Source organism: Schistocerca nitens, chromosome 1 (genome assembly GCF_023898315.1).
Source record: "Schistocerca nitens isolate TAMUIC-IGC-003100 chromosome 1, iqSchNite1.1, whole genome shotgun sequence".
NCBI classification, from domain to species: domain Eukaryota; kingdom Metazoa; phylum Arthropoda; class Insecta; order Orthoptera; family Acrididae; genus Schistocerca; species Schistocerca nitens.
The window spans coordinates 216,466,565-216,490,469 of NC_064614.1; the positions used below are offsets into that span (position 1 = coordinate 216,466,565).

Genomic DNA, 23,905 nt, shown 5'->3' on the forward strand with positions numbered 1-23,905 from the left:
TATACCTGAGAGCCCGCGGCGCACCGAACCTTGACTGGGGTGAGGAAGCACGCTTCTGACGTTTGAGCTAAGTACAGCTATTGACATGGTACACACGTATTTTACATTTTATGCGAGTCATTTGCCCTTTTGGGCGTTCTGTATTAATGTTAGACCATGACTCATTAGGCAGTTTGTAGTTTTAGTGTGTTCTGAAGAAGGCGTCGTTTTCCGTGCCGATAACTAGGTCAACATCCGGTTTCTATTTGCAATCGAGGCAGTTTCTTTATAATCATTGAATTCGAGTATATTTTTGTAATTGACTAACTGGTCACGGTTGTTAATTACGGAAGGTATTGAAGAACAAATTTGCGTATTTAATACAGTCTAAAGAGCGGTGTCGTGTACATTTCTGAGCAAACGCGATCCCACACTCTTTTGGAATTTTTGTTTCGAGGTGGCCAAGAGTGGTGTTGCCGTGGAAGAGACTACGAACACTCGGTCGGCAAAACTAGAACTCTTTATCAGAAAAATGAGATTAACTTGCGTTCTCTTATTTTACTTCGGGCTACTCCCCGTCTAAAAAAGCAAATAATTCTGCTGATCCAGGAGGCTTCGGACTCGGCACAAGTGGGCGCCAGGGTGGGTGTTGCCACGCGCCAGCGGTGTGGAGCATATCGCGCGCCCACAGCACAGCAGACATTAGCCTGCGCAGGGCCATTGTGTAGCCGGCACCAGATAACACCCACCCGCATCACGCGCCGTACTCACACCGTGTATGCAACCAGCAGCGCGCGGGCGCGACAGCTACACACACGTTTACGAGGGCGAGAACTTCTGCTTCTGCACAGTTACCTGTTCTCACAAAAGAGCACCGCGAGCTAACAACACTGGATTAAAGCGAGTGTGTCTCCCCAGAAGCAACACTGGTGTCTGCACAGGGATTGTAGCACGAAGGAGGTTGACGTGTGATGCCAAAAGTTGAGGGTGTAAATGTATCTCGCGTCACCTGTTACCGGAACAACTTCCTCTTGACGTTTGCGCACAGCTACTGAAGTATTGGTTTCGTTTCGATATTACACTACTGGCCATTAAAACTGCTACACCAGGAAGAAATGCAGATGATAAACGGGTATTCATTGGACAAATATATTATACTAGAATTGACATGTGATTACATTTTCACGCAATTTGCGTGCATACACACTGAGAAATCAGTACCCAGAACAACCACCTATGACCGTAATAACGGGATTGATACGCCTAGGCATTGAGTCAAACAGAGCTTGGATGGCGCGTACAGCCCATGCAGCTTCAATACGATACCACAGTTCATCAAGAGTAGTGACTGGCGTATTGTGACGAGCCAGTTGCTCGGCCACCATTGACAAGACGTTTTCAATTGGTGAGATATCTGGAAGATGTGCTGGCCAGGGCAGCAGTCGAACATTTTCTGTATCCAGAAAGGCCCGTACAGGACCTGCAACATGCGCTCGTGCACTATCCTACTGCAATGTAGGGTTTCGCAGAGATCGAATGAAGTGTAGAGCCACGGGTCGTAACACATCTGAAGTGTAACGTCCAGTGTTCAAAGTGCCGTCAGTGCGAACCAGAGGTGACCAAGAGGTGTAACCAATGGCGCCCCATACCATCACGCTGGATGATAAGCCAGTAAGGCGATGACGAATACACGCTTCTAATGTGCGTTCACCGCGATGTCGCCAAACGTCATGATCCTGTAAACAACCTGGATTCATCTGAGAAAATGACGTTTTGCCATTCGTGCACCCAGGTTCGTCTTTGAGTACACCATCGCAGGCGCTCCTGCCTGTGATGCAGCGTCAAGGGTAACCGCTGCCATGGTCTCAGAGCTGACAGTCCATGCTGCTGCAAACGTCGTCGAACTGTTCGTTCAGATGGTTGTTGTCTTGCAAACGTCCCCATCCGTTGACTCAGGGATCGAGACGTGGCTGCACGATCCGTTACAGCCATGCTGGTAAGATGCCTGTCATCTCGACTGCTAGTGATACGAGGCCGTTCGGATCCAGCACGGCGTTCCGTATTACCCTCCTGAACCCACAGATTCCATATTCTGCTAACAGTCATTGGATTTCCACCAACGCGAGCAGCAATGTCGCGATATGATAAACCGCAATCCCTATAGGCTGCAATCCGACCTTTATCAAAGTCGGAAACGTGGTGGCACGCATTTCTCCTCCTTACACAACAACGTTTCACCAGGCAACGCCGGTCAACTACTGTTTGTGTATGAGAAATCGGTTGGAAACATTCCTCACGTCAGCACGTTGTAAGTGTCGCCACCGGCGCCAACCTTGTGTGCATGATCTAAAAATCTAATGATTTGCATATCACAGCATCTTCTTCCTGTCGGTTAAATTTCGCGTCTGTAGCACGTCATCTTTGTGGTGTAGCAATTTTAGTGGCCAGTAGTGTAATAACGCTATACAACATGATCTTTGATGTTTGCGTAGTTTTCCCTGTTCCTGAAGTACTTTTTGGGATGATTTCAGGTATGTCATTAGCTTTTTTTTTATCACGTGTCAGTTTTTTCACAAATCAAGTGAACTCATTTTTCGTTGAACCGGAGTCCCACACACTGAAATTAAACTGCAAGTAATAGAAATTTTAGTTTAGTAAGATGGAGTATTTGGTCTCACTTTTCACGCCCATCTGGCTTTCAGGTGGGAAACATTATTTATTTATTTATTTATTTATTTATTTTATTTATTTTATTTATTGATTTATTTAACCTGGCAAGATTAGGGCCATCAGGCCCTCTCTTACATCTAACCAGGCATTCTACTTATTTTACATTCATATGTTTTAGTAGGCATGTTAAACTACATCTAGTACAAAAAGTATTGCATACTTGACACGCTATGGTATTCTAAGACTGTACTTGTGCTGTAAAATATAGTTTTGCATTTTCTTAGAAATCAGTTCCCACTGGTATTTCAATAAAAGAAACGTATTCTGTTCTCTTTGTATTACCTACGTACTTGCCAAGTACAGAGAGGATACTGAAGTCGATCCACGAACTCTAACTGTTCACGTCCAGTAGAGTTCTCAGCTCTCTGCTGTTAATTTCACAGCCACTGTGAACATTAAACGGGATTTTAGCGAGCTATGTAGTTAATTTTGTTGAGTGTGGCGAGCAAAAAATTCTGCAGAGGAAAGCGAGAGTCGTAATTTGCAGTATACACGCTTTTTTTCATGGGCAAAACACGTGTACGTGGTTAGCCGCAACAGTCGCTTGGAACGGCAACAATGCGATTCCCGTCCGTCTCTCGAGCTGAGCACCGCACAGGATATGCCATACATTTGTTGTGTGGCTGAGACTGTGCAAATGTAGGAAGAGCAAATCAAAGCCTTTTGCAATGCTGATGATTTCGAAGGAGCGGCAAAATATCGTATACGATTGTTATTACGGTATGATTGTGTGGTTGAAGTTCCTAACGCAGTAGCAAAGAAGGATATAAAAACTTCAAAATGTATGCAGCTTCGCAACCAGTTGTACCTAGTGTATCTCTCCTTATTCTAGTACCACTTAACATTCTTGAAGATTCGCAACAGGAGAGCAGCTCAGAAAATCAAGACACAATCAAGGAATATAACGTTCGACGCGTATCACAAAGACCTTGATCTAGTAAAATCAGCAAAGGGAAACTGAAATGTCATAAATATCTTGTGTTTTCATAGAAGTTATTATCATTTCAAGAAAACATACAGCTTGGTCTTCTCTAGTGCAATGTGAAATGATCTTATATGTGTTACAAACTGAATGATTTAATATTTATCTTTCATTCAATTGAAAAAATCCTTGTTAGAATAAAGAAGTGATTTCACCTAAAACTTCAGTCGAGATTTGTACAAAAACCTGACATGATAAAGGCAACCCAAAATCAGATTTGAAATTAAAATGAAAAATACTTTAAGATTCACCTGATAATCATAAAACATCGTCCCAAACGATATAAAATGCAGCGAAGTGTAATAGTTGAACTTTGAATCTAGTGTTTCGTTGTACTGTATTCGCCAGCTGAATATTCATTGAATTTTCACAGAAACAAGTCGACATGTAGGACCAGCTACGAGATCAAGAGAAAGGGACAGAGTTCTTGAAAAAGCTTTCTTCTGTACAACGAAAATATTTCTGTGAATTGAGGCCGTTGTTTCTTGTTGAAACGGAGTATTTACTTCAGGATAAGTCATTTATTATCTTCCTGGAATTCTGTAATAGACAAATCGGTATAAATCAAGTTTCCAGATGATTTAAACATACATTATCATAACAAAATTGAATGGTTTTGTAAAACGTTTTCAATATTTTGGGCAGCCCCCTCTAACAGATAATGCAGTCCTGTATACAACCGTGCTGAAACATCGTGAAAGGATCTCTTATTCGTTTTACCTATTGCCACACATCCAGCGACTCGCAGCAATGGCTGTCTCGCTGGATTCGTACTCAAGAGGCCTTGCTGCAAATAGGAACACCCAATTTTCTTTCAAATCTTACTTTAGACCGCGGCTGTGTACTGTGTCGAATGACCCTACCGTTGCCAGGACATCAAACCCTAATCTTCCATCCTCTCTCATCTGTCGCTACAGCTGATGCTGTCACACAGCCCCCCACATGATGAATCGGCGACAGGTGTGACGATAGTGTTGGGCATAGGAATTGACAGAAACGCTTGTGAACGTTCAGGGACAAGAGGATGGGAGTCTTCCTGCTAGAATGTCATATATCCTAGTCGTTAGAGGTTATTGTTATGGTCTACAGTCCAAAGACTGGTTTCAAGCAGCACTCCAAGCTACTAATCCCGAAATATTCACAGTGAAGGACAAAGACAAAAATTTTGGAGGAAACCGAGGGATTGATTGATTCCGTTTAAATATTATTAAACTTAATGGACATAATAGCTAATATATATTGATGAACGTTCCATGCTCACAAAATTATGTGATTTTCATAATCAAGAAGTGATTAGATATCGAATTCCTAGGCTGCAATGTATTTACACTGAGGTAAGCTCAACAGGACAGGAACAAGGTACATGACATACGTTTCACCATGCGTCGTGTAAAAACAAGAACTCTGCACTAATCAGAGGCCAACGTATGTTACGTCCGATGGCTCTGAGTGTTTGTCAACAAGGAGGAAGAATCTTTAGATTGACAGTGGATAAACACAGCCAGACTCAACGGTTGTCAATGAACTTCACTGACGTGCACCGCAAACGTTCATTTGCTGCATGACGAGCAGGCAAACGTTTGTTCATAGAGGGGGTACGAATTGGAGTAGAATAAATTTTAATTTGTAATAAATGACACTGCGTATGTAGAGGAAAAATTACTTTTATTATATAATTCTTTTTATTAGCAGAAACGCTTAGAACCATGACCAGTTTCGGTCGTGCATGGTTCACCGTCAGAAACCGGAATCTAAGACTTAGTATTTATGAACAATGCCAACGGCGAAGCACCTAATTTTTTCATTTCAAAATACTTTGGACCCTTAAAAGACATTAGTAATCTGTTTTCAACTGGATAAACAACTGACCCAGGGCTCATGAACCAAATAAAATGCGTTGTCACAACTTCATTAATAACCGAGATACAGGCATCAACTTCGTTTTTTAAGTGAAAGGTACTTTTTTCCGCCCGATCTGCGAAAATTCTACTGCACTTGAGGGGCAGTATGCACCTGACAGCGTATCTCTTGTCTCGATGACACTTGTTTCCACCACAGTAGCAAAAACATCATGTACGTATCGCCTCGGTGGTGCACATTGTTTTCGAGAGTTGTATAAGGTTCCTGGTAGCGGGCCATGCAGTAGTCGTACGTATCACACAAAGACTAGTAGTTGTTGAGTTCTTCAGTTCGAAGACAGGTTTGATGCACTTCTCAATGCTACTCAGTCCTTTGCAAGCCTCTTCGTCTCCGAATAACTGCTGCAGCCTACATCTCCTGAATCTGCTTCCTGTATTCATCTATTGGTCTACCTCTACGAATTTTGCCCCCTTCACTTCTCTTCAGTACCAAACTTGCGACCGAGCGAGGTGGCGCAGTGGTTAGCACACTGGACTCGCATTCGGGAGGACGACGGTTCAATCCCGCGTCCGGCCATCCTGATTTAGGTTTTCCGTGATTTCCCTAAATCTCTCCAGGCAAATGCCGGGATGGTTCCTTTGAAAGGGCACGGCCGACTACCTTCCCCATCCTTCCCTAATCCGATGAGACCGACAACCTCGCTGTTTGGTCTCTTCCCCCAAACAACCAACCAACCAACCAAACTTGCGATCCTTTGATGGCTGAGAATGAGTCCTATGAACTTACTCTAGTCAATTTGTGCCACAAATTTCTTCTCTCCCCAGTACTATTCAGTACTTCCTTATTAGTTACATGTCCACCCACCTAATCTTCAGCAGTCTTCTGTAGCACAACATTTCAAAAGCCTCTATTCTCTCCTTGTCTAAACTGTTTATCGACCATGTTTCACTTCCACATGTGGCTACACTCTAAATACCATCAGAAAATAATATCTAACACTTATGTGTATATTCGATGTTAACAAATTCTTGCTCTTCAGAAAAGCTTTACTTGTCATTGCCAGTCTACTTTTTATAACCTCTCTACTTCGGCCATCATCAGTTATTTTGCTACCCAAGTAGCAAAACTCGTCTACTATTTTACGTTTCTCGTTCTCTAATCTAATTAGCTCATCATCATCTGATTTAATTCGCCTATATTCCAGTATCTTTGTTTCACTTCTTTCAAGTTGATCTTACATCCTCCTTTCAAGAAACTTACCAGTCCATTCAGACGGGAAGACAAACACTAACAGAGCGACGATGATCTCCGGCGAATTAAAAACGTACTGTGCACACGAAAAAGCCGGGGGCCTGCCAAGGGAAAAGGTGAGGGGTCTGTACATTCAAACCCTGTTTCGATTTAAAATGTGTTACGCAAACGTCTAGAACAAGTGAAGAAAACTGTAGTGAATATTCATATTAACAACACCTCATTCATAACATCGTCTTTAATTTATATATTGTCTCACAAAAAATTGCATTGATAATAGCCAATCTTTTTATGTTGCAGGTCGGAGGGGACTGCTACGTGTGACATCCTACAGAGGTGAGTTCGAGTACAGCGTTTTCAGCGGAGATGGCAGTAGCTACAGCTATTGTCCTCATAAATAAGGGACAACGCTGACGTTTGCACTCTAAATATCATTTAGCAGCCCTCCGCGAATGAGAAAGCGTCTACGTGTTAACTTAGGCCCGCAAGCTTCTGTTAGCAGAACTGTTCCTCCTTGCGCTGCAACAAAACCACTCTACATGGGACACTATACATGGGGGACTATAACTGTAGCTAATGTATAAAGTGCCCATCACTAGGTTATTCTGAATAGGCAACAGAGTGCCGATAAAATGGTTCAAATGGCTCTAAGCACTATGGGACTTAACATATGAGGTCATCAGTCCCTTAGACTTAAAACTACGTAAACCAAACTAACGTAAGGACATCACACACATTCATGCCCGAGACAGGATTCGAATCTGCGACCGTAGCAGCCGCGTGGTTACGAACTGAAGCGTCTAGAACCGCTCAACCACAGCGGCCGGCGCCGATAAAAGACGTGCTAGAAGAAAACCAATGACATAACATAGCAAATCCCATCTGAGTTATAATGATTGTAATCAGTCGCCTTATCGTAGGAGGAAAATGCTCGTTGTACTTAGTTGTTATGACAAACGTGCACCTTAGAGCTAATGGCAACGCTGATGAGATTGAATTTTCTGTGTTTCTGTGCACTTGTTAACTTTTGCATTGTTGATCACTTTTCAAGAATTACGAGACTACAACATTAAGTTGTGCTGTGAGTAGAATTAAAATCTTAGCTTCTCATCAACATCTGTCTTCAGATTCGTCGTCTGAATAGTATAATCTCTTCAGTCTCAAAAGAAACGAGACTGCTCGAATAAGTGAAGATCTGTTCCGTATTGAAAGTACAGTCAAGATCACGTATTTTAATTGCTGTGACCGGTTTTGGCTGGATTATACCATCTTCAGATCTATAATAGCTATTACTGGCGTTAGTGCATCAGTCACAAATAAAAATTCATCATCCAGCCTTTCCTGTAATTACAAAACATGATTACTGTATCAGCTGGGATCATAATGTCGCCTTTTTAAGAACTATTTGTCGTGGTGTATTAATGTGCAACTGTTTCTTATACAAACATCCTGACCTTACGAAACGACAAGTTTTCATATGATAGTGCAAAAGCAGCTGACTGCACAATTCCTGCGTATTTTTTATACCCGTTGGTAGCTCCAGTACACCACCTAGAACCACCTACGGCTCTGGTGTGCCAACAGGTAGCCGTCTACCAACTTTGTCACATTTCCTTGGCGTTAAGGGGCCACTGTCGCACATTAAACTTTTAGCGACGGCAGAATTTTCCATTTCCAATGACATTTGTTTTCCATCTTCTCTTCTGTTCCACTGAAATTTCCTTTCAGTTAAAACGCAGGGGGCGTTTAGCACTTTCCAAACTAATTTGTCGCTTTCAGCCAACCATAAGACGTTTTACTATGTATTAGAAATAGTGCATGTTCCTATACTTCGGTCTGTCCGACATGTACTCCTGTTTCTAAGCAGGCCAGAGAGATCAATAACAGGTAGAATAATGATAACCTAAAGTTCGTAAATGCAGCTTAGAAGCTAGGAAATGTAATGTTTTCTGACTAAGTAGTAAATCAGATAATAATAGTGAATATGTAAAATTAAACCTGCTCAATATTTTCCTATTCCAGCCCATCTTTGTCTTTAATTCCAAAATCATAGGGGATGCAACAGGTACATAAAGTTGCTTATGAACGTCCGTGAAATAACAACAGTACCCGACCGGATAGCCGCAAGTGTTAGTACGAAACTTCTGGTATCTGGGCAAGTATACACCCCGGCTCAAATTTTCTCAGCGGGTTAAAGAATAGAGCCTGTATGTGGCTTTTAGGCAGTTTTCCACATCCGCGTAGGTGAATAAAATGCTAGTACTCACATCCCACCACAGTTACGCGATGCGCGAAAATATATGAAACGTTTTCACACTTTCACACGGATAAAACTACACGCAGACAGTTTGGTTGCTCAGCTTGCACCCTGGGAATAAAAGGGTGATGACAGAAAGGACACATGGCCACCCTCTAACAGCAACAATGCCAAATCCCATGCATACCGTATTAATGTAAAAAAAAATTAAACTAAAATCGCCTCCAATGACCTTACCGTTTACAGCATTATAAAACATTTTTCACTGAAGTAAAATTGGTGGACCCGTTTCAAGAAATAAAAAGGCACAGGATACAGTTTAATGCTTTGAGAACGTTGAAGTCGTGGAATGGTACACAAGATGGTGAAGAATAATGCTGCTCATTCTTTGCAGATGCTTCCTGGTGTTCACTTGAAATTATCTAGCTAAACGACAAATCTATTTTACAATGGTTTTCCAGCTTTTGAAAACTATTCCCCCAGTGAGGTCCATTCTATTAAGAAAAATGTTCATTAATACTAGTCCTTAGATGATACCAAACTCGGTAATAAGTGATTTTCTGGAACATTGTACTAACAGTGAAGGCACCTAAAATTCACAGCTTTCTAAACTGAATGTATAAAATATTCAGAAATATACCCGTTTCATCTCTAGGTGTGATGCAGTGTGTCATGTGGGCTATAAATTTCTTGGAGATAATAAAATTATTTCCAAAGAGATACAGTGGGTATGAAGATGCACATTCCTTAGTTCCATTTTGATGCTATTTATGTGTGCTCCCAAGCCTGCGAGATATGGCACCATGATTGTGCACATCTACTTTTTTGTGTTCTCTTCATTCACGACGGTTCTACCATAAATAACTGGTAAAAGGAGCCACATTTTAAATGTTCATTTCAATCGTAATTTTGTTTCCTTAAAAACGTCTGGGTCTGAAGGAAATGTGTTGGCCGAAATAGCTGTCTCATCAGAGACGCCATAGGGCGTTGATGCCTCTAACGTACCTCTTACTCCCAGCCTAACGACAGCAACTATTTCGTGAATTTTAATTATAAATTCTCTGGTGATGAGAGCCTGGAGCCATAAAGCCCGGCATTCTCCTGCAATAGGATGCTATTACACGCCGGCGACATTTTGCATTTAACTACCGAACTAAATACGTCGCAAACTCCTGTAGTCGTGTTTTTAAAATACGTAATTTCTATACTTTCTCTGAGAGGTGTAGTAATAAATAAATTGTATTTCAAAACTTAACAACCCAATATCACGCAATATCTTATCAACTATGTTTAGAATGAAATAAACCGACCGGAAATGTAGTCGCCTCTAAGGAAGCTGAGTATTGTACCTAAACGGTTTCATTGACACGTCGGATAAACTTTTCAACGGCAGCAGGATCAAGATCAGATTATTGAAGCATGTTTCTAACCTGAAGGCAGACCGTGATCCTTCATTACAGCAGTTAATGCCTACGCACACTTGTATTACATCCACGTCACATGTTTTTGTTCCATTTAATTATATCAATGTCAACACTCACGACAGAAAGATAAGAGACAATTACGTATAGAATTAAATTTAGATTTTAAATAATATCTGCTCAGCTAGTTATTTACCTAATTATCGACGTTACACGAATGCAGTATTGGTTTGTACTACACTTCGCACGTTAACCAAGCTATATAAAATGGTTCTTCTAACTTCGAAAGATTTATTTTCTCTGTGTAAATGCTTTATTTCAAGTGCGGCTTCTCGTTCATTACACTGATTGGAGTTGCCGAATGGTTATTTGAACTGGTCAGGACTAGTTCTTGGCAAATGTGTTGCCTCCAAGCATATCGGAACACTTCACCGAAAACAGGCGCTTCCAGTTGGTTATGAAGCAAGATACACTACAGGAATTTCACCAAAAACAAGTTCCAATAATTTTCTCATTCACTTATTATTATTTTTAATTCATTCGTCACACATACATATACCAGACGAATAAGGATAACTCTATTTCAGTATACAGTACAGTGGTAAATATTCGTGTAGTAATCTTCTACAAACTTGGGTAGATAAATGAGAACAAACATAAAAAAATAACCAGATTTCTATCACGCAGCCCAAAACTCAGATTGGAATGTATACCGCAGAGACAGGCTGGACAGTGAAGGGGGAGGCGTGTTTATAGCGATGTTGTTGTTGTTGTGGTCTTTAGTCCTGAGACTGGTTTGATGCAGCTCTCTATGCTACTCTATCCTGTGCAAGCTTCTTCATCTCCCAGTACCTACTGCAACCTACATCCTTCTGAATCTGCTTAGTGTATTCATCTCTTGGTCTCCCTCTACGATTTTTACCCTCCACGCTGCCCTCCAATGCTAAATTTGTGATCCCTTGATGCCTCAAAACATGTCCTACCAACCGATCCCTTCTTCTAGTCAAGTTGTGCCACAAACTTCTCTTCTCCCCAATCCTCTTCAATACCTCCTCATTAGTTATGTGATCTACCCACCTTATCTTCAGCATTCTTTTTCGAAACCCATGCTGATTCCTACAGAGTAGATTTCTAGTCTCCAGAAGAGTCATTATACTCGAACATATTACGTGTTCCAAAATTCTACAACTGATCGACGTTAGAGATATAGGTCTATAGTTCTGCACATCTGTTCGACGTCCCTTCTTCAATACCTCCTCATTAGTTATGTGATCTACCCACCTTATCTTCAGCATTCTTTTTCGAAACCCATGCTGATTCCTACAGAGTAGATTTCTAGTCTCCAGAAGAGTCATTATACTCGAACATATTACGTGTTCCAAAATTCTACAACTGATCGACGTTAGAGATATAGGTCTATAGTTCTGCACATCTGTTCGACGTCCCTTCTTGAAAACGGGGATGACTTGTGCCCTTTTCCAATCATTTGGAACGCTGCGCTCTTCTAGAGACCTACGGTACACCGCTGCAAGAAGGGGGGCAAGTTCCTTCGCGTACTCTGTGTAAAATCGAACTGGTATCCCATTAGGTTCAGTGGCCTTTTCTCTTTTGAGCGATTTTAATTCTTTCTCTATCCCTCTGTCATCTATTTCGATATCTACCATTTTGTCATCTGTGCGACAATCTAGAGAAGGAACTAGAGTGCACTCTCCCTCTGTGAAACAGCTTTGGAAAAAGACATTTAGTATTTCGGCCTTTAGTCTGTCATCCTCTGTTTCAGTAGCATTTTGGTCACAGAGTGTCTGGACATTTTGTTTTGATCCACCTACCGCTTTGACATAAGACCAAAATTTCTTAGGATTTTCTGCCAAGTCAGTACATAGAACTTTACTTTCGAAGTCATTGAACGCCTCTCGCATAGCCCTCCTCACACTACATTTCGCTTCGCGTAATTTTTGTTTGTCTGCAAGGCTATGGCTATGTTTATGTTTGCTGTGAAGTTCCCTTTGCATCCGCAGCAGTTTTCTAATTCGGTTGTTGTACCACGGTGGCTCTTTTCCATCTCTTACGATCTTGCTTGGCACATACTCATCTAACGCATATTGTACGATGGTTTTGAACTTTGTCCACTGATCCTCAACACTATACTTGAGACAAAACTTTTGTGTTGAGCCGTCAGGTACTCTGTAATCTGCTTTTTGTCACTTTTGCTAAACAGAAAAATCTTCCTACCTTTTTTAATATTTCTATTTACGGCTGATATCATCGATGCCGTAACCGCTTTATGATCGCTGATTCCCTGTTCTGCATTAACTGTTTCAAATAGTTGGGGTCTGTTTGTCACCAGAAGGTCTAATATGTTATCGCCATGAGTCGGTTCTCTGTTTAACTGCTCAAGGTAGTTTTCAGATAAAGCACTTAAAAAAAATTCACTTGATTCTTTGTCCCTGCCACCCGTTATGAACGTATGAGCCTCCCGGCAAATTAAAATCTCCACCCAGAACTATAACATGGTGGGGAAATCTACTCGAAATATTTTCCAAATTATCCTTCAGGTGCTCAGCCACAACAGCTGCTGAGACAGGGGGCCTATAGAGACATCCAATTACCGTGTCTGAGCCTGCTTTAACCGTGACCTTCACCCAAATCATTTCACATTTCGGATCTCCGTCAATTTCCTTCGATACTATTGCACTTCTTATCGCTTATAGACGAATGGAAAAACTGGTAGAAGCGGACCTCGGGGAAGATCAGTTTGGATTCCGTAGAAATGTTGGAACACGTGAGGCAATACTAACCTTACGACTTATCTTAGAAGAAAGATTAAGAAAAGGCAAACCTACTTTTCTAGCATTTGTAGACTTAGAGAAAACTTTTGACAACGTTAAATGGAATACTCTCTTTCAAATTCTGAAGGTGGCAGGGGTAAAATACAAGGAGCGAAAGGCTATTTACAATTTGTACAGAAACCAGATGGCAGTTATAAGAGTCGAGGGGCATGAAAGGGAAGCAGTGGTTGGGAAAGGAGTGAGACAGGGTTGTAGCCTCTCCCCGATGTTATTCAATCTGTATATTGAGCAAGCAGTAAAAGAAACAAAAGAAAAATTCGGAGTTGGTATTAAAATTCATGGAGAACAAGTAAAAAATTCGAGGTTCGCCGATGACTTTGTAATTCTGTCAGAGAACGGAATGGACAGTGTCTTGAAAGGAGGATATAAGATGAACATCAACAAAAGCAAAACGAGGATAATGGAATGTAGTCGAATTAAATCATGTGATGCTGAGGGGATTAGAATAGGAAATGAGACACTTAAAGTAGTAAAGGAGTTTTGCTATTTAGGGAGTAAAATAACTGATGATGGTCGCAGTAGAGAGGATATAAAATGTAGACTGGCAATGGCAAGGAAATCGTTTCTGAAGAAGAGAAATTTGTTAACATCGAGTATAGATTTAAGTGTCAGGAAGTCGTTTCTGAAAGTATTTGTATGGAGTATAGCGATGTACGGAAGTGAAACATGAACGATAAACAGTTTGGGCAAGAAGAGAATAGAAGCTTTCGAAATGTGGTGCTACAGAAGAATGCTGAAGATAAGGTGGGTAGATCACGTAACTAATGAGGAAGTATTGAATAGGATTGGGGTGAAGAGAAGTTTGTGGCACAACTTGACTAGAAGAAGGGATCGGTTGGTAGGACATGTTTTGAGGCATCAAGGGATCACAAATTTAGCATTGGAGGGCAGCGTGGAGGGTAAAAATCGTAGAGTGAGACCAAGAGATGAATACACTAAGCAGATTCAGAAGGATGTAGGTTGCAGTAGGTACTGGGAGATGAAGAAGCTTGCACAGGATAGAGTAGCATGGAGAGCTGCATCAAACCAGTCTCAGGACTGAAGACCACAACAACAACAACATATCTATGATTAATGAGGCCGCCCAACTCTAGTATTGAAAGAAAGATATATAGAAGAAGTGTCATTCAGTTTTACCAGGCAGTAAGAAAATCTCAGTTAATTAATGCTGCACACTGAGAGTTCTGTTTATGTTTTCAAATCATACCAAAAGATAAACTATTACATTTACTAACTGAATTTAGTTCCCTAAGTGTCGGTTTCTGACTCTTTTAGTAAGTTTTTCTATCACCGAAACTATGATACTTACAATGTTGAAAGTCTTATACAATCTTCACTTGAACAACAAAAGGTAGTGTACCGATTTTGAAAATGATTGAATAATATTTAATATAGTTTATTTAGGTTCATAGGTGGCATGAATATACAGTCGCTGGAAGTGACACAGGTGCCGTTCTCACGATGCAGTAGCGGCACGTGTATTTGACTCATAGGTAGGACACAACTTGCGGTCTCCTTCACAGCCTCCGGCTCCAGTACTGCGGGCTGTACTGCAGTGTACTTTACTGCAATAATTGGTATCGCGCATTAAGTCGCGACGTCACATTGGTGAAGTGAAAATTGCATCGGAGGCTGCCATTATGCCCGCTATCAGCTCTACATCAGTCTCAATGGGTGTTTCATAGACAACAGATATCAGCTGGTTCCAGAAGAAAAAAATCTGTGGGCATCAAGTCGGGGAAACGTGCACAGCCATCGGCCCAACGTGCCCTATCCACTTCTCACCAAAGTTTTCATCCAAATGCATTCGCAGTGCACGTGCGAAGTGCACATTCGCTAGCTCACGTTGAGTGGAGGATGTTACGACAACTCTGGCATAGTTTCTTGCTAGAAGATTACTTATCTGTTTGACTTCAGTCATCGGGGGAGCGTGTACGGACCGACCAGATTATTGTGCAAGCCAGCTGAAATGCTGACAGCGAAGCTATCTCGGTGACCACGAACAAGAGCGGCTTGCAGATGTTTTCTTGTCCAGTCCGCCTCAATAGCTGAGTGGTAGCCGGCACGGTAGCTCAGCGTGTTCGGTCAGAGGCCTGCTTGCCCTCCGCAATAAAAAAAATAATAATAAACAAAAAAATTAAAAAAACTGAGTAAAGGAATAGACGATCAACTTGAACGGATATCGTGTGGCGTCCGCCCAGACCAAACGCCACAAACTATATCGAAACAAATGAAAAAAAAAAGTGGTGAGCGTGACGGAATGCCATCCAAAGGGGCCTGGGTTCAGTTCCCGGCTGGGTCCGAGATTTTCTGCACTGATGGACTGGGTGTTGTGTTGTCTACATCATCATTATTTCATCCTCATCGACGCGCAAGGTCTTTTAGACCGGTCAACCCGATGGGAGGCCCTAGCCACGGGCCGTTTTTTCGTGTCCACATGTTGATTGTGGTTGCTAACATACCCACTGGTGGAAAGGATGCCTCAGCTGTTAAAATTTACTCGGTACGGAAAGTCGGGTTGAATGGCACACCTTTCCAAAAACCACTGGCACAATTAATTCGACATGGAAAATCATCTGGGTTAAGGGCGTGAAACTTCTGAAGGCGATAGTGGTGCAAGCCTCCTCATACCGCACACGCTAAGACGTGGTGTGACTTACACCCATTTCGCGTGCAAAACGCCCCAGGCTTGTTAAGGGTGTGTTTTCCATCAGTGCTAACGCCTCCTCTCCAAGCCCAGGTACACGCACTCTATGTTGACGACCGCGTCACACACTGGGTTTCGAAGTAGGCCTCAAGTCAACCTTTCTGGATGGCAGTAGCTGTGCGTGGACCTGGCACTCCGCGATTCAGAAACCGCCGAACGTACAAACGTTAGACAACGTGAGCATTCATACAATGAAGGCTTTCACGACCGGATGGTACTGTTGTTGATAATTCTTCCGGGTTATATGGCCGTGGGCCATGGAATACTTCTATTCCCAACGTTTCGTCCAATACTACGTTGGGCATCTTCAGAGGTATGGCTGGGCCTGAGTCGGCAGGACTCAACAGGACCAGCCATACCTCTGTGAATGTCAAACGTAGTACTGGACGAAACGTTAGGAATAGAAGTATTCCATGGACCACAGCCATATAACCCGGAAGAATTATCAACAACGTGAGCATTTCCATCCGCTCTCACATAAGCACAGTGCGTGTCTGCCCTTTCCTCCCATGACTAGCGCTTCATTTCCTGTCAGCTTCACACAGTAACAAACACAAGAGTGTCCCTGTTTGATGACACTCTGACGCAGGGCGAACCGGACTCCGCAGTATGCACAGGTGCTGCAACACCTATCAAATAGGCATTTCCACACCCAAAAGAATACGTTCACGTCCCAGCAAGAGGCGGAAAACTCGTAGTGTAGACCCGCTTGAATTATGGGCAGCTATGTTCGCTACAGCGTTTGTAAAAAAGTCATAAAAACCTTAACTCTACGCCTCTTTTACCTTGGTGTCACAAATACATTGAAATAGTGGCCTTGCAGTCCTGCTACCATGGCGGCTTAGATTACATGTTACGTGTCTACCGTTCTGGTGGTGTGCGACGCTGTTCAACGACGCCTAATGCCGTACGCTAAGGGATGCCGACACGGCCTGCTATGTGAAACGTGCTTTTTATGACCAACTCTACCAGCCCTCTCTTTTTCTACATTCATTTCAGATACATTCTGAATAGTTCCGTCATTTTTCGTAAAGTGGTCTGTTTCACAACATATGGACATTTGTTCACTAAATGGCGCTGTTAGGCATTATCCACACGTATTTAAATAACATTTTACGTATCTCCCAAGTAGCATATGAAGATGGCCAATGTGAGTAAAATGATTGACAAGAAAGATGATTGTGTAGCATTTCATGGTCGGAGTTCAGTCATGTAGAATACTTTTTTATTTTTATTTTTTTTAAGTCCATTGTATTCGCCACTGGCTGTAGAAATCATTTATTTCACATTTGCAGTTTCATCGTTTTGGTCATTTTCAAGTAGTATCGCTAAATACGTTACCTCAACGCTTGTCAGGCCTTAAGATTCTCCATGTGTATGTGTCATCGTCAGAAATAAACATTTTCACTGAAGAAACGAGTCCCAGGCTCTGTACATCGTGAAATGATCGCTCTCGTTTGATGTTACTGTATTGCTTTAGAAAAAGCCTTATTTTTAACTATGACATATACACATGTGCTGAAGCGTAATATTAAGTAGTACCACTTGAAAGTGGACCATAGGCCGAAATTGCAATTGTAAAATGAATAACTTCCATAGTTAATACCGAATATGATGTACTTTCAAACCAAAAGTAAAAATGAAAAACTGATTGTGTCAATAAATAAACCAAGTTTAAAAAAAATCAATCACCGTCTCCTTAAACGAATCGTCGTTCTTTTTTGCAACAGCTGATTATTTTCATAGAAGAATTTTCAAAACGTACAAGAGTGCTTTTTCGAGTTTATGGTACAATGTTCTAAATTATCCTTGTTACCTACTGAGTTAACAAGTTCAGGTACGATCTGTTGTAGAGTGGATCTTGAACAGTTACAGCCTGTGTGCCGGCGATATAAACTGTGTATTGCTCTGGTTGAATGTTAGTGAATATACAGACTCAACACGTACGTTTTATTTCATAATGCGGTTTGTACAGGAATATATTTTTCTTTTGGAGTCATCAGTCTTCAGATTGGTTGGATGCGGCCCTCCACAAATTCCTCTCCTGTGCCAACCTCTTCATCTCAGAGTACCATTTGCAACATACGTCCTCAATTATTTCCTTGATATATTCCAATCTCTACTTTTCTACAGTTTTTGTCTTCTGCAGCTTCCACTCGAACCATGGAAGTCATTCCCTGATGTCTTAACATACGTCCCATCATCCTGTCTCTCCTCCTTTTAAGCGTTTTCCACATATTCCATTCCTCTCCGATTCTGCGCAGAACTTCCTCTTTCCTTACGTTATCAGTCCACCTAATTTTGAACATTCGTCTGTAGCACCATATCCCGAATGCCATTTCCTCTTCTGTTCCGGTTATCCCACAGTCCATGTTTCACTGCCACAAAATGCTGTGCTCCAAACGTGTATTTTCAGATATTTCTTCCTCAAATTAAGGCCTACGTTCGATACTAATAGACTTTTCTTGGCCAAGAAAGACCTTTTCGTCAGTGCTAGTCTGTTTTTGATGTCCTCCTTGCTCCGTCCATAATTGGTTGTTTTGCTGCCTAGGTAGTAGAATTCCTTAACCTCATTTACTTCGTGACCATCAATGCTGATGTTAAGTTTCTCACTTTTCTCATTTCTGCTACTTCTCATTACTTTCATTTTTCTTATATTTACCCTTAATCCATATTCTGTACTCATTAGACTCTTCATTCCGTTCAATAGATCATGCAATTATTCATCACTTTCACTCAAGATAGCAATGTCATCAGCGAATCATAACATCAATACCTTTAAACCTGGAATTTTAATTCCACTCCTGAACCTTTCTTTTATTCCATCATTGCTTCTTCGATGTACACTGAACACTAGGGCGAACGGCTACATCCCTGGCTTACACCCTTTTTGATCGTAGCCCTTCGTTCTTGGTCGCCCTCTGTTATTATTCCCTCTTGGCTCTTGTATATGTTGTATATTACCCGTCTCTTCCTGTAGCTTACCCCTATTTTTCTCAGAACTTCGAGAATGTTGCAGTATTCTATATCGTCGAACGCCATTTACAGGTCGACAAATCCTTGATTTTTCTTTGGTCCTGCTTCTACTGTCAACCACAAAGTCAAAATTGTCTCTTGGTGCACTCACCTTTCCCAAACTCAAACTGATCGCCATCTAACACATCCTCAATTTTCTTTCACATTGTTCTGTGTATTATTCTTGTCAGCAACTTGGGTGCATGAGCTGTTCCATATTTCTCGCACTTGTCAGCTCTTGGAGTCTTCGGATCTGTATGGATGATATTTTTCCGAAAACCAGCTGGTACGTCACCAGACTCATCCAATCTACACATCAACGAAAACAGTCGTTTTGTTGCCACTTCCCCCAATGATTTTAGAAATTATGATGGAATGTCATCTACCCATTCTTCATTATTGATCGTAAGGGCTCCAAAGCTCTCTCAAATTCTGGTTCTAATACTGGGTCAGACAAATCTTCCCCATCACAGAGGCCTTCATGTATTCTTTCCATCTATACGCTTTCTACTCTGCATTTAACAGTGGAATTCCCATTGCACTATTAACGTTACAACCCTTGCACATCACCGAAGGTTATTTTCACTTTCCTATATGCAGAGTCAGTCCTTCCTACAATCATTTCTTTTTCGATTTCTCCACATTTTTCATCCAGAAATTTCGTCTTAGCCTTCCTGCATTGCCTGTATATTTCATTCCTCAGCGACTTGTATTTACGTATTCCAGAATTTCTCTGAAAATTTTGGTACATTCTTCTTTCATCCATCAGCTGTAGTGTTTCTTCTGTTACCCATGGTTTCTTCGCAGTTACCTTCTTTGTGCCTATGTTTTTCTTTCCAACTTCAGTGATTGCCATTTTTAGAGATGTCTATTCTTATTCACCTGTACTGCCTACTGAGCTATTCGTTATTGCTGCATCAATGGCCTTAGAGAACTTCATGCGTAACTCTTCATTCCATATTACTTCCGTAACCCACTTTTTTGCCTATTAATTCTTCCTGACTAATCTCTTAAACTTCAACCTACTCTTCATCGCTACTACATTGTGATCGGTGTATATCTGCTCGTGGGTACGCCTTACAATCCAGTGTCTGGTTTGGGAACGTTTGTCAGACCATGATGTAATGTAGCTGAAATCTTCCGTGTATCACTCGGCCTTTTCTAAGTACATCTCCTCTTCTTGTGATTCTTGAACATAGTATTCGCTATTACTAGCTGAAATTTATTGGTAAGCCCAGTGTGTCTTTCTCCTCTCTCACTCCTTGTCCCAAGACCATATTCTTCTCCAACCTTTTCTTCTGCTCCTTTCCCTACTCCTTCCAGCCGCCATGACTATTAGGTTTTCATCTCCCTTACACTTTCATCTCCCTTTCCACTTTCAGTATCCTCATATACTTTCTCTTCCTCTTCATCTCGAGCCTGCCACGTCGGTGTTGGTTTGCTGTCGATTCGGATGAGAATAACCCTGTCCCTGAACTGTTCACAGTAACTCACTCTCTGCCCTACCTTTCTATTCATAACGAACGCTACTCCCGTTATAACCATTCTGCTGCTGTTGACGTTACCCTATACCCATCTGACCAGACATTCTTGTCCTCTTTCCAGTTTACTTCACAGACCCCATACTACATCTAGACTGAGCCTTTGCATTTACCTTTTCAGATTTTATAGCTTCTTTACCATATTCAAGCTTCTGACATTCCACGCCCGACCTGTTGAACGTTATCCATTCGTTGGTTATTCATTCTTTTTCTCATGGTCACTTCCCCTTTGTCAGTCCCCTCCCGGCGATCCGAAAGTAGGCTATTCCGGAATCTTTTGTCAACAGAGAGAGCATCATGACACTTCTTCAATTACAGGCTACATGTCCTGATGATACACCTAATGTGTCTCTACTCACTGGTTTCCATTACCTTCTGCATTTTCACACCGTTGATTATTGCTGATACTTCTGCCTTTAGCGGCTGTTTCACACCCCTAGGTCAAGAGAGTGCTCTGACCCTCTGTCCGCACCTCCGCCCCCTTTGACAAGGCTGTTGGCAAAGTGAGGGTGATTTCTTATGGCGGTAGTCTTTCGGCCACCAATACTGATTGATAACCAAAATTTGGACGATTGCGGGCTTCGAAACAGGGACGATTGACGTTTCCATTACTAATCCAAGACGCTAACCCTAATCCAGAGGATTAGGTAACGAGATGAAGTAGGCGCAATACACACGCAGAATGTCAAGAGACGTTTATGAAAAGCAGGAACTCCTGAAGAGGACCTACTCTTCCTGCAAGGATTCGCAGTTGACCATCCAAATAAACAAGTGACATGTGTTGCGCATAGATAGGCGAAAGGTCATTGCAAGACAAAACGACTGGCGATCGGTCAGTCAGTCAGTCAGCCAAATCCAAAAAATACATAAAAAGGTGCGTTTAAAGAAAAGTGTAATCGAAAAATTGCACGTAATTAGTAGTAATTGAACTGAGATTCATGGGTAAATCTTTATGATATTTAGCTCATAAAGATAAGACCTTCCCCCATGAACCATGGACCTTGCCGTTGGTGGGGAGGCTTGCGTGCCTCAGCGATACAGATCGCCGAACCGTAGGTGCAACCACAACGGAGGGGTATCTGTTGAGAGGCCAGACAAACATGTGGTTCCTGAAGAGGGGCAGCAGCCTCTTCAGTAGTTGCAGGGGCAACAGTCTGGATGATTGACTGATCTGGCCTTGTAACATTAACCAAAACGGCCTTGCTGTGCTGGTACTGCGAACGGCTGAAAGCAAGGGGAAACTACAGCCGTAATTTTTCCCGAGGACATGCAGCTTTACTGTATGATTAAATGATGATGGCGTCCTCTTGGGTAAAATATTCCGGAGGTAAAATAGTCCCCCATTCGGATCTCCGGGCGGGGACTACCCAAGAGGACGTCGTTATCAGGAGAAAGAAAACTAGCATTCTACGGATCGGAGCGTGGAGTGTCAGATCCCTTAATCGGGCAGGTAGGTTAGAAAATTTAAAAAGGGAAATGGATAGGTTAAAGTTAGATATAGTGGGAATTAGTGAACTTCGGTGGCAGGAGGAACAAGACTTTTGGTCAGGTGATTACAGGGTTATAAATACAAAATCAAATAGGGGTAATGCAGGTGTGGGTTTAATAATGAATAAAAAAATAGGAGTGCTGGTTAGCTACTACAAACAGCATAGTGAACGCATTATTGTGGAAAAGATAGACACAAAGCCCATGCCTACTACAGTAGTACAAGTTTATATGCCAACTAGTTCTGCAGATGATGAAGAAATTTATGAAATATATGACGAGATAAAAGAAATTATTCAGGTAGTGAAGGGAGACGAAAATTTAATAGTCATGGGTGACTGGAATTCGTCAATAGGCAAAGGGAGAGAAGGAAACATAGTAGGTGAATATGGATTGGGGGGAAGAAATGAAAGAAGTAGCCGTCTTGTAGAATTTTGCACAGAGCATAACTTAATCATAGCTAACACTTGGTTCAAGAATCATAAAAGAAGGTTGTATACCTGGAAGAATCCTGGAGATACTAAAAGGTATCAGATAGATTATATAATGGTAAGACAGAGATTTAGGAACCAGGTTTTAAATTGTAAGACATTTCCAGGGGCAGATGTGGATTCTAACCACAATCTATTGGTTATGAACTGCAGATTGAAACTGAAGAAACTGCAAAAAGGTGGGAATTTAAGGAGATGGGACCTGGATAAACTGAAAGAACCGGAGGTTGTAGAGAGTTTCAGGGAGAGCATAAGGAAACAATTGACAGGAATGTGGGAAAGAAATACAGTAGAAGAAGAATGGGTAGCTCTAAGGGATGAAGTAGTGAAGGCAGCAGAGGATCAAGTAGGTAAAAAGATGAGGGCTAATACAAATCCTTGGGTAATAGAAGAAATATTGAATTTAATTGATGAAAGGAGAAAATATAAAAATGCAGTAAATGAAGCAAGCAAAAAGGAATACATACGTCTCAAAAATGAGATCGACAGGAAGTGCAAAATGGCTAAGCAGGGATGGCTAGAGGACAAATGTAAGGATGTAGAGGCTTGTCTCACTAGGGGTAAGATAGATACTGCCTACAGGAAAATTAGAGAGACCTCTGGAGAGAAGAGAACCACTTGTATGAATATCAAGAGCTCAGATGGCAACCCAGTTCTAAGCAAAGAAGGGAAGGCAGAAAGGTGGAAGGAGTATATAGAGGGTTTATACAAGGGCGATGCACTTGAGGACAATATTATGGAAATGGAAGAGGATGTAGATGAAGGTGAAATGGGAGATAAGATACTGCGTGAAGAGTTTGAGAGAGCACTGAAAGACCTGAGTCGAAACAAGGCCCCAGGAGTAGACAACATTCCATTAGGACTACTGATGGCCTTGGGGGAGCCAGTCATGACAAAACTCTACCATCTGGTGAGCAAGATGTATGAGACAGGCGAAATACCCACAGACTTCAAGAAGAATATAATAATTCCAATCCCAAAGAAAGCAGGTATTGACAGATGTGAAAATTACCGAACTATCAGTTTAATAAGTCACAGCTGCAAAATACTAACGCGAATTCTTTACAGACGAATGGGAAAACTGGTAGAAGCGGACCTTAGGGAAGATCAGTTTGGATTCCGTAGAAATGTTGGAACACGTGAGGCAATACTAACCTTACGACTTATCTTAGAAGAAAGATTAAGAAAAGGCAAACCTACGTTTCTAGCATTTGTAGACTTAGAGAAAGCTTTTGACAACGTTAACTGGAATACCCTCTTTCAAATTCTGAAGGTGGCACGGGTAAAATACAGGGAGCGAAAGGCTATTTACAATTTGTACAGAAACCAGATGG

At 41.7% G+C, this 23,905-nt stretch overlaps 1 protein-coding gene across 1 annotated transcript in view; it reads left to right on the top strand.

The window, feature by feature from the left end:
* Positions 1–7,101: 7,101 nt before the first annotated feature.
* Positions 7,102–23,905, top strand: part of LOC126245997 (somatostatin receptor type 2-like) — a 1,701,965-nt gene continuing 1,685,161 nt past the window's right edge. Inside the window, exon 1 of the mRNA XM_049948361.1 lies at positions 7,102–7,138. The gene's annotated coding sequence lies outside the window, so the exon portion shown is untranslated. The remainder of the gene's footprint in view (positions 7,139–23,905) is intronic.